Here is a 9871-nt window from a genome sequence, read left to right as displayed (position 1 = left end):
TAATTTCCCAGCTGCATTTCCCTCTCTCCTTCCCCACTGGCTGAGGTACTTGAGAGGTACAGACTTCCCGAATGGCTTAATACAAACCTCCTTTCTAATGTGTACCCCCCACCCTCATTCTTTTCCTCGTGTCTCTGTTCTTTTGCTCTAAATCCAGGGATTAGCAGAGTCTTGAGTGAGTAACAGTCTGTGTCAATTAGTGGAATTCCTACGGAATTTATGGTTCCTCCCTTTGCTTCTTTCACCTATCAGTATCTGGCTTTATCTACCATCAGGCCCACAGATAGTTTGGAAAGACACCTCCTTCTCATTCTTTCCACAGAGATGTCTATTGCCACTGTAGGGAGAACTTTGGTGCAGTGAAAGCTCAGCTGGAGAGGAAGGTGGCCAGAAATGTGGGGCACAATAAAAAGAGTGTTTTAAAATATATTAATGGAAAATAACATTGTAGAAATAACATTGTCTCCTTCCAGGATGTGGATGGTCACCTCACAAACAGGAACAGGGACACAGCACAGGTGTTTAATGCATTCTTTGCCTGTGTCTTCAACACTCCTTCCTCCCTTCCCAGTGGAAAACATGCACTATACCAAGGGACACTGCAAAGTCCTTGAAGACGGCAAGCCCTGCTCAGCAGAAACCAAACCACCCCTGTTTGATCCACAGCATTCCCATCGTGAATCTGAACCCAGCGTGTGCCAGCAATTGGGAAAAAAGGAACCCTATGCCCGTCAAAACCAGAGCAGTGGGAGCACCATGAGCGCTCCTTGGGAAATCCTGACTTATTTAGAAAAGAGGCAATGCAGAAGTTGGTGAGCTGTTACAAAAAAACTCTTCCTGCCCTCAACAGCCAGTTCAGGAGAGCTCCCCAGAGACACAGGAACTTCAACTCCCTTTGTCTCTGGAAGATCTTCTCAGGCACAGAGTAGTGGGTATTTCCAGTTGGTACCGCTGCAGTGTCCTGGGAGCCATGGGCTTGACACTGGTGGCAGCAGCACTCTTCCTGATGTGCCACTTGCTGCAGGGAATGATTCACTGCAGCAGGCTGAGCTCCTGTTCTTACTGCCAGGTTTTTCTGGCCATGTGCATCTCCAGAGATGAGCTGGTTCTGCCTGATCCCTGAGGTAGGGCACAGGGCTGTGACGGCACAAAGGGGCTGAGCGCTGGCTGAGAGGCAGGGCTGGGATGTCACACGGCTGTCCTGGCCCACAGGCACTGTGACATCACCGCGCAGTCGCTACGTAACACAGGCCAGCACCTGCAGCTGCCAGTGCAGTCGCGATGGGACGTGCCGGAGCCATGTGTGACGGTGGCGTCCTGGTGATTGTGCTTGTCCTGCTGCTGGCCACTGTGGCTGTCTGGTGGGCAGTTGGCCACTGGCAACCACGGAGGCGGCAGGCACGGACATCAAAAGAGGCGCAAGCGCCCCGGGGTGCAGCCCAGAGGCTCACGGAGGAAGCGAGGAGCCCCTGTGGCTCCCAGGTCCTCCAGGCCTCGGGCGACCCCTCGCAAGCGGCCACGTGCTCCCGCGAGCCCCCTGGACAGCCCCTGCAGCTGCGGCCCCTGCGTGGCAGTGGCCCAGGAGCTGCAGGAACTGATGCTGCTGCTCTGGGCTCACAATGGGACGTGGGTGCCGCTCTACTCTGGGATGTGGCAGGCGTTGTGGAAAGAACTGGAGGAGCTGGCTGAAGCGAGGCCACCTGCCCTGCTGTGGCTCGTCCAGCTCCTCCAGGAGCCTCCATCCCTTCAAGAGGCTGCTCCCAGCAAGATTCTCCATCCCTGGGAGAGCCTCAACCCTTGCAAGGATGGCACACCATGAGGGACCCGCCATCCAGGCAAGAAGCTCAGGCTGTCAGAGATCCTCCATCCTGCCAGGAGCCTCCAGCTATCTCTGACAGCCTCCATCTCCCCGCAGACGCTCAGTGAGACCTGTCAGCCTGCAGAAGGTGCAGAGCCTGTGGCACAGGTCTCCCAGCTCCCTTGGACTCACGGACTTCAACAATACGGGCGCAACCCTGACAACTGATGTGGCCAGGGAAAGACCAGAAGTCCAAGTGGGAGCCCAGCCCGATCCAGGGGAGCCTTCTCAGGAGCAGGTGGCGGAGCAGCAAGTGAGCTGGAGCCAGCAGTTGCCGGCCCACAGCTCCCAGGACGCTGTGCCGGCTGTGCCAGCTGGCAACAGCCCGTGCCTGGTGGCGGAGACGACCCTCAAGAGACCCAGGAGGTTCCTCCATCTCCAGGAAGCTGCTCCGAGACGGCCACCGACTACCAGGAAGGCCTTTCTGGTAGCAGGTGAGATCTTCTGAGGAGCTGTCTGAGGCTCCCTCGGGGCTCTTGAGGGGCATCCACAGGCCCAGGCCAGGGCCCTTGAGAGCAGCAGAGTCTCTGGCTGTTTCCAGTGCTTCTGATGCCACGGCTTCAAAAAACCCCTCTCTGGTTTGCAGCTGCTCCTGACACCCCCCTGTGCAAGTCCTCGGGCTGTAGCCCCGGCCGTCCTCAACAGCAGAGTCCAGCCCACGACGCCGGGGACAGCGACGGTGCCGCCCTGCCCCGCTGCCCTCCGGCTCCTGCAGCCGCCTCTGCGCGTTCCCCTGCTCCAGCTCTGCCGCTCGCCAGCCCGACGGCTGCAAGGCGGTGGCCGCTGCCCGGCGCGCAGCAGGAAGCAGGTCAGAGCAACGTGGCCCGCGGTGGCTCGGCCCGCTTCACTCGCGAGGCACTTGGCCGGGGGGCCCTGGGCGCAAGGCTGATGGCTCGGTCTCGGTCGCAGGGCAAAAGAAGAAGCTGCAGGAGCTGTACCAGCTGGGCCCGCAGCTGGGCAGCGGTGGCTTCGGCACCGTTTTCTCGGGCATCCGCCTCTCGGACGGGAGCCCGGTAAGTGGCCGGGACGGCGGGGCACGGGAGGAGGGCCAGGGGCGGGGCGAGACAGGGCTTGAGCTCAGCCCCGTCTCTCGTGGGCTTGCAGGTGGCCATCAAACGCGTGGCCCGGGAGAGCGTCCTGCAGTGGTACGAGCTGGTGAGTGAGCGGGGCCACCGCGACAGAGCGGGGCGCGGCGGGCAGGGATAAGGCCGGGCCCCGAGGCGGGAGGCGGCGCAGGGCGGGGGGAGCGGGCGTGGGCTCAGCGTGCGAGCCGGAGCATGGCGGGCCCGGGGATGCCGAAACACCGGTGGTGGGGCCGGGCAGGGGGGCACCCCCCAAGCATCCCCTGGGCGGGAGGAAGCCCAAGCACCAGGGAGGCTGCCCAAGGCGGCACTGGGGCATCCCAGGCACGGGGCAGGGGAGCCACAGGGCAGCATCAGGCCTGCTGGAGGCACTGTCTCCTCCTCACAGCCCGACGGCACCGTGTTCCCATGGAGATCGTGCTCATGGAGAAGGTGGGCTCTGGCTGCCACAACATCATCCAGCTCCTCGACTGGTTTGAGCTGCCTGACAGCTTCCTGCTGGTGATGGAGCGTCCGGAGCCATCGCAGGATCTCCTGGCCTTCCTGCTGGAGCAGGGTTCCTGTGCGAGGAGATGGCGCGCTGGCTTTTCTGGCCAGGTGCTGGAGGCCGTGCGGCACTGCACCGCCTGCGGCGTCACTGCACCGGGACATCAAGCCGGAGAATCTCCTCGTGGACCCGGAGAGTGGCGACCTGAAGCTCATTGACTTCGGTTGCGGCACCTTCCTCCAGGAGCAGGCCTTCACGCGATTTGCCGGTGAGCCCACAGGCCGGGCCCTGCTCCCAGTGCCAGGCACTGCACGGCCCCATTCCCTCCTGGGCTGTGGGGTGCGGCATTCAGCTGGCTGCCGGCTGCCCTTTGGCACGGGGCAGATGCTGTAGCTCAAGGAGCCGACTGCCGGCCCTGCCACAGAGGGGGGCTGCCGAAGCCAGGCCCAGCTGCTCGGCTTGGCAGGCCTGCAAGGGCTTGGGCTGCTCCACTGGCCTTGTTTGCCTTGCAGAATGTTTCCTGGCTTTGGCCAATTGGCTGGGGGACGCCCGGTGGCCTCAGGGGGAAGTTGTGGCAACCGGTGCAGCCCCTGCTTCCACCAGGAGGCTGGCACCAGGCTCTGGAAGCCAGCAGCCTGTGCCTGGACAGCGCCGCCTGTGTCCCCTAGGAACACACATGTACAGCCCACCCGAGTGGATCTGCCTTGGCTGCTACCACGGCCATTCGGCGACCATCTGGTCCCTGGGCGTGCTGCTGTACATCATGGTCTGTGGGAACATGCCCTTCCTGCAGGACCGTGACATCGTGTCGGGGCAGCTCTTCTTCTGGCAGCAGGTCTCTCCAGGTTGGTGTCCGGCCTCAAGAAGGCAGGCTTTGGCAGATGGCACCACGCAGCCCAGCGTGGCTCTCACGCAGCTGCGCGGGAGGCCCATCTGCCTTCAAGGGCTGGCCGCAGGAGGCGGCCCATGACGACATGGTCAGTGTGGCCCGCTTGGCTGAAGGAGGTGGCCCATGTCCTGCTGTGCCACTGTCCTCAAAGGGCAGAGTCAGCCGGGAGGCTGGCACAGCTCTGAGCACACGCAGCACGGCCTGGGCCCTGCGGGTGCCGGGAGCAGCTGGGCAGGAGCCTTCTGCAAGTGACCGTCGCTTTCTGGCTTCTCTCCCCAGAGTGCCAACATCTGATCCGCTGGTGTTTGTCCAAGCACCCCGCGGACAGGCCAGCGCTGGAGGAGATCTTACGCCACCCTTGGGTGCGGGGCAGGCGTCTTTGATGCCTTGCCGGAGCCTCTGCAGCACCCGGTTACCGAGTCCTATGCAGGACTGAGGACCCGAGAAATAAAACAACCACAAACCCATGCCGGGGTGTCAAGTCTGGTCCTGTTTAGCAACTTCAGCTAAAGAACCCTCTTGGGAAAAGGGGTAATCAGAGTGTTCCCTTCAGCCTTTGTCAAGCTTTTGATGCCTTTTCTCCAGGACGGTAGTTCTGTGTCTTCAAGCACAGGCTGTAATACAGGCAGGAGGGGCTGTAACCAGCCAAGAAAGGTAACAGTGAAACAACAGCTGCCCTTTCAAACTGACGCGGCCACTTGGGTTCACCAGAAGTGATACATGGGCTCATGTGTGCATTCCAAGGGCCAGCGAATGGCAGGGACAGAGATGCTGCTCAGCTGCCAAAGCTGTGAGAAGAAGCAGAAGTGCCAAAACGTCATTTCAGGTCAAGCCCTAACGAACTCTTGCTCTTTCTTCCCCTCACACTGGCAGCAGGCAAATGCAGCCCGGTCTGCCTGGATTCAGGGGATAGCAGCATCTACAGGAGCTGTGCAGGGATGCGCAGGTGCTGAAAGAGACTCTGGGACAGATGGACACGCTCCAGCAGGCTCAGCCTCCCACGCTGGGGCAGGGAAAGAGCGTGAGGAGACCCCCGTGGCAGAGGAAGGAGCGGCAGAGAAAGTGATCCCTAGGGACTCCAAGGGAACCCCCCTGGTGTTACCAGCCTCTAACCCCATCTCACATTCGGGAGTTGTGTTATGTAACGGAGCGATTCTTGATAACTTTGTTGCACCGTGTAGCCCAGAGCTTCAGAACACTGGGTGGAAGGAGTGGTATCTCTCCCCAGCTCCCTTCTGAAGACTTTGCTGCGCCAACAAAGGATCACTGAATGCTCGTAGCACTTCCTGTCCAGCAAGGGAGGGTTCTCCCTGCACTTGTGCACCCCAATACAGTATATTTTTGTCAGCTCTGAATTTTCCCTTCTCCACCTTCAGGATGAGAAAAAAGCCTGACTTTGTCTCTTAGCTTTCCTGCTCATTCACAACTGAAAGCTGTTGACATCCTGGACCTGCTCCCATGGTGTTGGGCCCATTGTGCCCCTCCCAAATATCTTCCTCTACCCTAAAAACAACTGATGGAGATGGAAAGTGCAGTAACCAGTCTAGTTACAGGAACAGGCCAGGGTACCAGCTACAAATCTGTGCTACCTTCTGTCTACTGCCGTGACCTACCGAAACAGGGGTTGGTAAAAAAAAGGGTTTTTCATAAATGCGCCTGCTCTTTCATTTTTCTTTTCTTTTCTGAGGGCTGCCAACCCTCTTGTGCCCTGAATGGCTCTCCAAGTCTCTACCCAAAGTCCTGACCCGAGCTGTGAAGCTTCCAGCCAGGATCCCACCGTGAGGGGATGGAGAGAGTCCTGTCAGCCCTGGTCTGGAGGCTGAGCTGGGGGTGACAATTATCCCTTTTCCGATGGCCTGTGAGCAGTGACTGCCAATTCTCCAAGGGCCGTGGCACGTTTCCTCCGGGAGCGGGAGGTCCATTGTTACAAAGCTTCCATTTTTACGGAGGAAACATCTTCAGTTTCATTTTCTCCCTGTAGTGGAAGAAGAAACATCACTTACAGCTACTATTGTAAATAAACCAAAAGCATTTCAGACAGATTTGTTAAGTAGAAGCTTCTACTCCTCAAGGCACAGCCCCACTCTTTTTACAAGGTTTCCATTGAATGCAGTGTGGAATCTGCTCAAGTAGGAACTGCTGGGTGATGCTTATTGAGATGTATTTTTTCTTTAGGAAGCGACTGTCTCCAAACTGGAGGATATTTAACAAACGGTAAGTAAATGGGTGTTGTCTCATTTAAGGTATGGAATGGCACAGCAATGCAAAGAACTGGTAGAAGCAGGATATGATGTTCACCAACCAGAAAATGTGACTCTTCTTCACTGGGCAGCAACAAACAACAGACAGGAGCTGGTGAATTAAGCCGGGAGTCCCTGTGACAGTAACACAGCGTATTCTGCCACTGTTACCTATAATCGCTTTGTTGCTTTTGTACTTGAAGACAGAGAAATGCACTGCCTGAGAAGAAAAGGGCAGACAGCCCAGTTTCTTTAGACGTGAAATCATGTAGTACGTGAAATCATGAAATGTTCCCGGGTTTGGGTTTTTTTAACAAAGTGTCCTGTTTTAAAAGTTAAATATCTGCTAAGGAAGTGGGAACCTTCCTGGAATGGCAAGAAGACCGCTCTGTCCAAATCATTATAACTTCGAAAATTATGGGGCTGAAAAAATGCAGGAAAGGAGTAGCAGTTCTGTGAGAAATGAGACAACTCTTAAATAAAAAATTAATTTATTGAAAACAGAAAAATTGAAAAATTACAGAAATTAGAAAAATATAAAAATTTGGGATCCTATGGCTCGGTAGATGCTATGCCCCAGGAGCGCAGGGATCTGAGATCTTCTGGCTGAGACAGCACTGGACCTCAGGTAGAGAAAAAGAACTTGCAGTGCTGGGCTGGCTTTTGGCTGGTCCAAAAGTAAAAAAAATTACTAAAGGCTCCTTAATAGGAGTCAGGCTTTTAATGCCCAGCGCCGACACCCACCGCAGCTAGCCTGCAGAGAGAGAGAGAGGCCGCCTCTCTGTCTCGTTGTTTTACAGTGCCTTTGCTCCGCCCCAGTCTGCCCACAGCCCACCCACAACCCGCCCCTTCGGTTTAAAGTGATTGGTGCTTTCCCTTTGATAGATCATCTCCGTCCACCAATGGCTCATCGTTGTCAGAGGGGTGGTATTAGTTGAGATAAGGGTGCTAAAATGTCTTCATTAAAATTCAGGTTGCCATGGAGCTTGCCTACAGAGTAATGGTTGTGGGGCTAAAAATAGCTGCTGGCTGTTAGAACTGGGGTTTTTGGCCTTGGAACCAAAGTGCAAGTAAAAACACCTTAAAAAAGTATTAAAATACTTCCAACACATCTTAAAACACTTGTAAAAGTATACAGTAAACACAGGAAAGATAACTCTTATGGTGTACAGGTGGTTTGAAGTTTGAAAAGGGGAGCATAAGTTGGGATTTTTAACTGGGGAATTTTTAACTGGGAAGGGTGCAACTCTCTTAATAAACTACTTTGAACAATTGAAAACACTGATAATGGAACTTGATTTTTGTACCTGGGCTGATGGGTTAATTTTAACATTCAATTTAAAAATATTTAACTCAAAATTAATTAATTAAAGCACTTAATACGCAAAGATCAAGCACAAATAGGGATTTCATGTATGACAGTTCTTTAGTACAGAATATGCACAGAACAAACCCCAGCACACGCACAGGAGGTTCCCCCGGCGAGGGCCGTGTTTGCCCTTTGCTGCAGTTACGGCCACGCCCGGCAGGGGCCGCTGGCGGCTGCGGCGGGCGCGGGGCGGGGCCGGGATCCCGCGCGGCCGGCGGGGGGCGGGGCTGAGGCTGCTGCGGCCGGCAGGGGGCGGGGCCGGGGGCACTCGCGGCCGGCAGGGGGCGCTCCGCTGCACGCTTGGCCCCTCAGCGGGGCGGGGGCAGCGGCGGCTCGGACACAACGGAGCGAACGGAGCGATTCCCCGGGCACTCAGGGGACGGCGGACACAGCCCCGGCTCCAGGCGGCACACCGTGCACCGTCTGTGCATTCCCGAGCGGCAGGGAGGCAGGGAAAGCAGGCACATTCGATCACATTGCCGAATTGCAGCCTAGCAAAGTCCCGAAGCCGAATGCACAAAAGCTCCTGCAGCAACCACGCAAGCGACTGCCCCGATCCGCCGGCGGAAGGGAAGCAGGCAGTTTTACACCGCAGTCACTGAATTCCAGTGTGAAAAACAAGGTTCACTCTTCATAAAATTTCCCGAGAAGTTTAATAAAAGGGGAGAATTGGGAGACAATAGCAAAAAGGGTATTACGGCCGGGTGCTTTGGCAGAGCCAAAGGCACACTTCTACATCTAAAAGATCGTCTTTAAAAGTACAACTCTTATTGCATATTCAGCACAATCATGCATGATTCATAAATTCTTTGGAGTTTCTATGTATCATCCCATCAGCCTTATCTTCCTCCTTGGCTCCATTCTGTCTCTGCTCCCTCCATAAATTCTTCTCTCTCTGGTTTCTGGTTTTCTTCTTCTCCGATAAGATACTCCAGGAAGGTGAAGACTTTCTCTGCCTATCTTTTCTAAATTGACTGCCTAAACAGTAGACATTCTATATCATGTAGGTAAAGTTTTTCTAACATTAAGTAACATGCAAAAGCCAACATCACAATACATTTATAACAATACCTCACTTTTTTTTACAGATCATTTGGCTTGAGCTGTATCCCTTGTTTTCTAGCCTTTATTATTTGCTCATTTTTTTCACAAATCAATCTTGCTTCTTCAAAGGGGTTTTTGATATAATTTTACTTCTTCAACACCATGATCTTTTGTGCCGTTCCAGATGTAGCCAATTTTGATTCCACAGGCATTGGTACTATTTGCATGCCTTGGACCACGGTAGATATTAATCGAATAAAACAGGGGATCAGGCAAGGGAGAAATATCAAGCCTGCGGTGGCACATAAAAGGAAGAAGCCTTGTAGAGAAATGGCTGAGTGAACAGGGACGTGTACGTTCACAATCCAAGCTATATTAGTGAACTGTCCTTGACTAGGGAAAAAAGAGAGGAGCAATGCTGATGTGGCAAGCAACAGGATGTTGGGGAGGGGGATGCTGACCATAGAAAGAGAAAGACTTATGTTAGTTAGTTGCGTGCATATTAATCTGTAACCAATCGCTTGGTATTAAAGGCCATGTGACCAGTGGCTGTAACCCAATAGTATGGAGCTTGCTTACATGTGCTTGAGGAATTAGAGTATAACTATGGGTCTGACAATAGAATAAATGGAGTTCCATCATATCTCTATGAGAAGCGTGGTTCATCCCGGCAGATCTCTGGCTATTAAGCCTAGCTTCTTCCACCATTCTATTCCCAATACATTATCCCACCAGCTAAGTTTTAGTGTGGATTCCCACTTTTGGACCGGTACATGGGCTATTTTTCTGATATTTTTGGCTATATCTAGGACGGCATCCCCATGGTCATCTATCTTCAAACAACAGTCTGATGTATTAAATTTTCTACAAACACCTCCTTCTTCAGCCAATAGATAGTCTAA

At 54.3% G+C, this 9871-nt stretch overlaps 1 pseudogene; it reads left to right on the top strand.

Annotated features, from left to right (window-relative positions):
• The first annotated feature begins 1281 nt into the window (after positions 1–1281).
• On the top strand, positions 1282–4783 carry LOC116454509 (annotated as a pseudogene).
• The last annotated feature ends 5088 nt before the right edge of the window (positions 4784–9871 follow it).

Source organism: Corvus moneduloides, chromosome 21 (assembly GCF_009650955.1).
Source record: "Corvus moneduloides isolate bCorMon1 chromosome 21, bCorMon1.pri, whole genome shotgun sequence".
NCBI classification, from domain to species: Eukaryota; Metazoa; Chordata; class Aves; order Passeriformes; family Corvidae; genus Corvus; species Corvus moneduloides.
The sequence above is the reverse complement of the archived record's forward strand: the minus strand, read 5'-3'. Positions and strand labels throughout refer to the sequence as shown.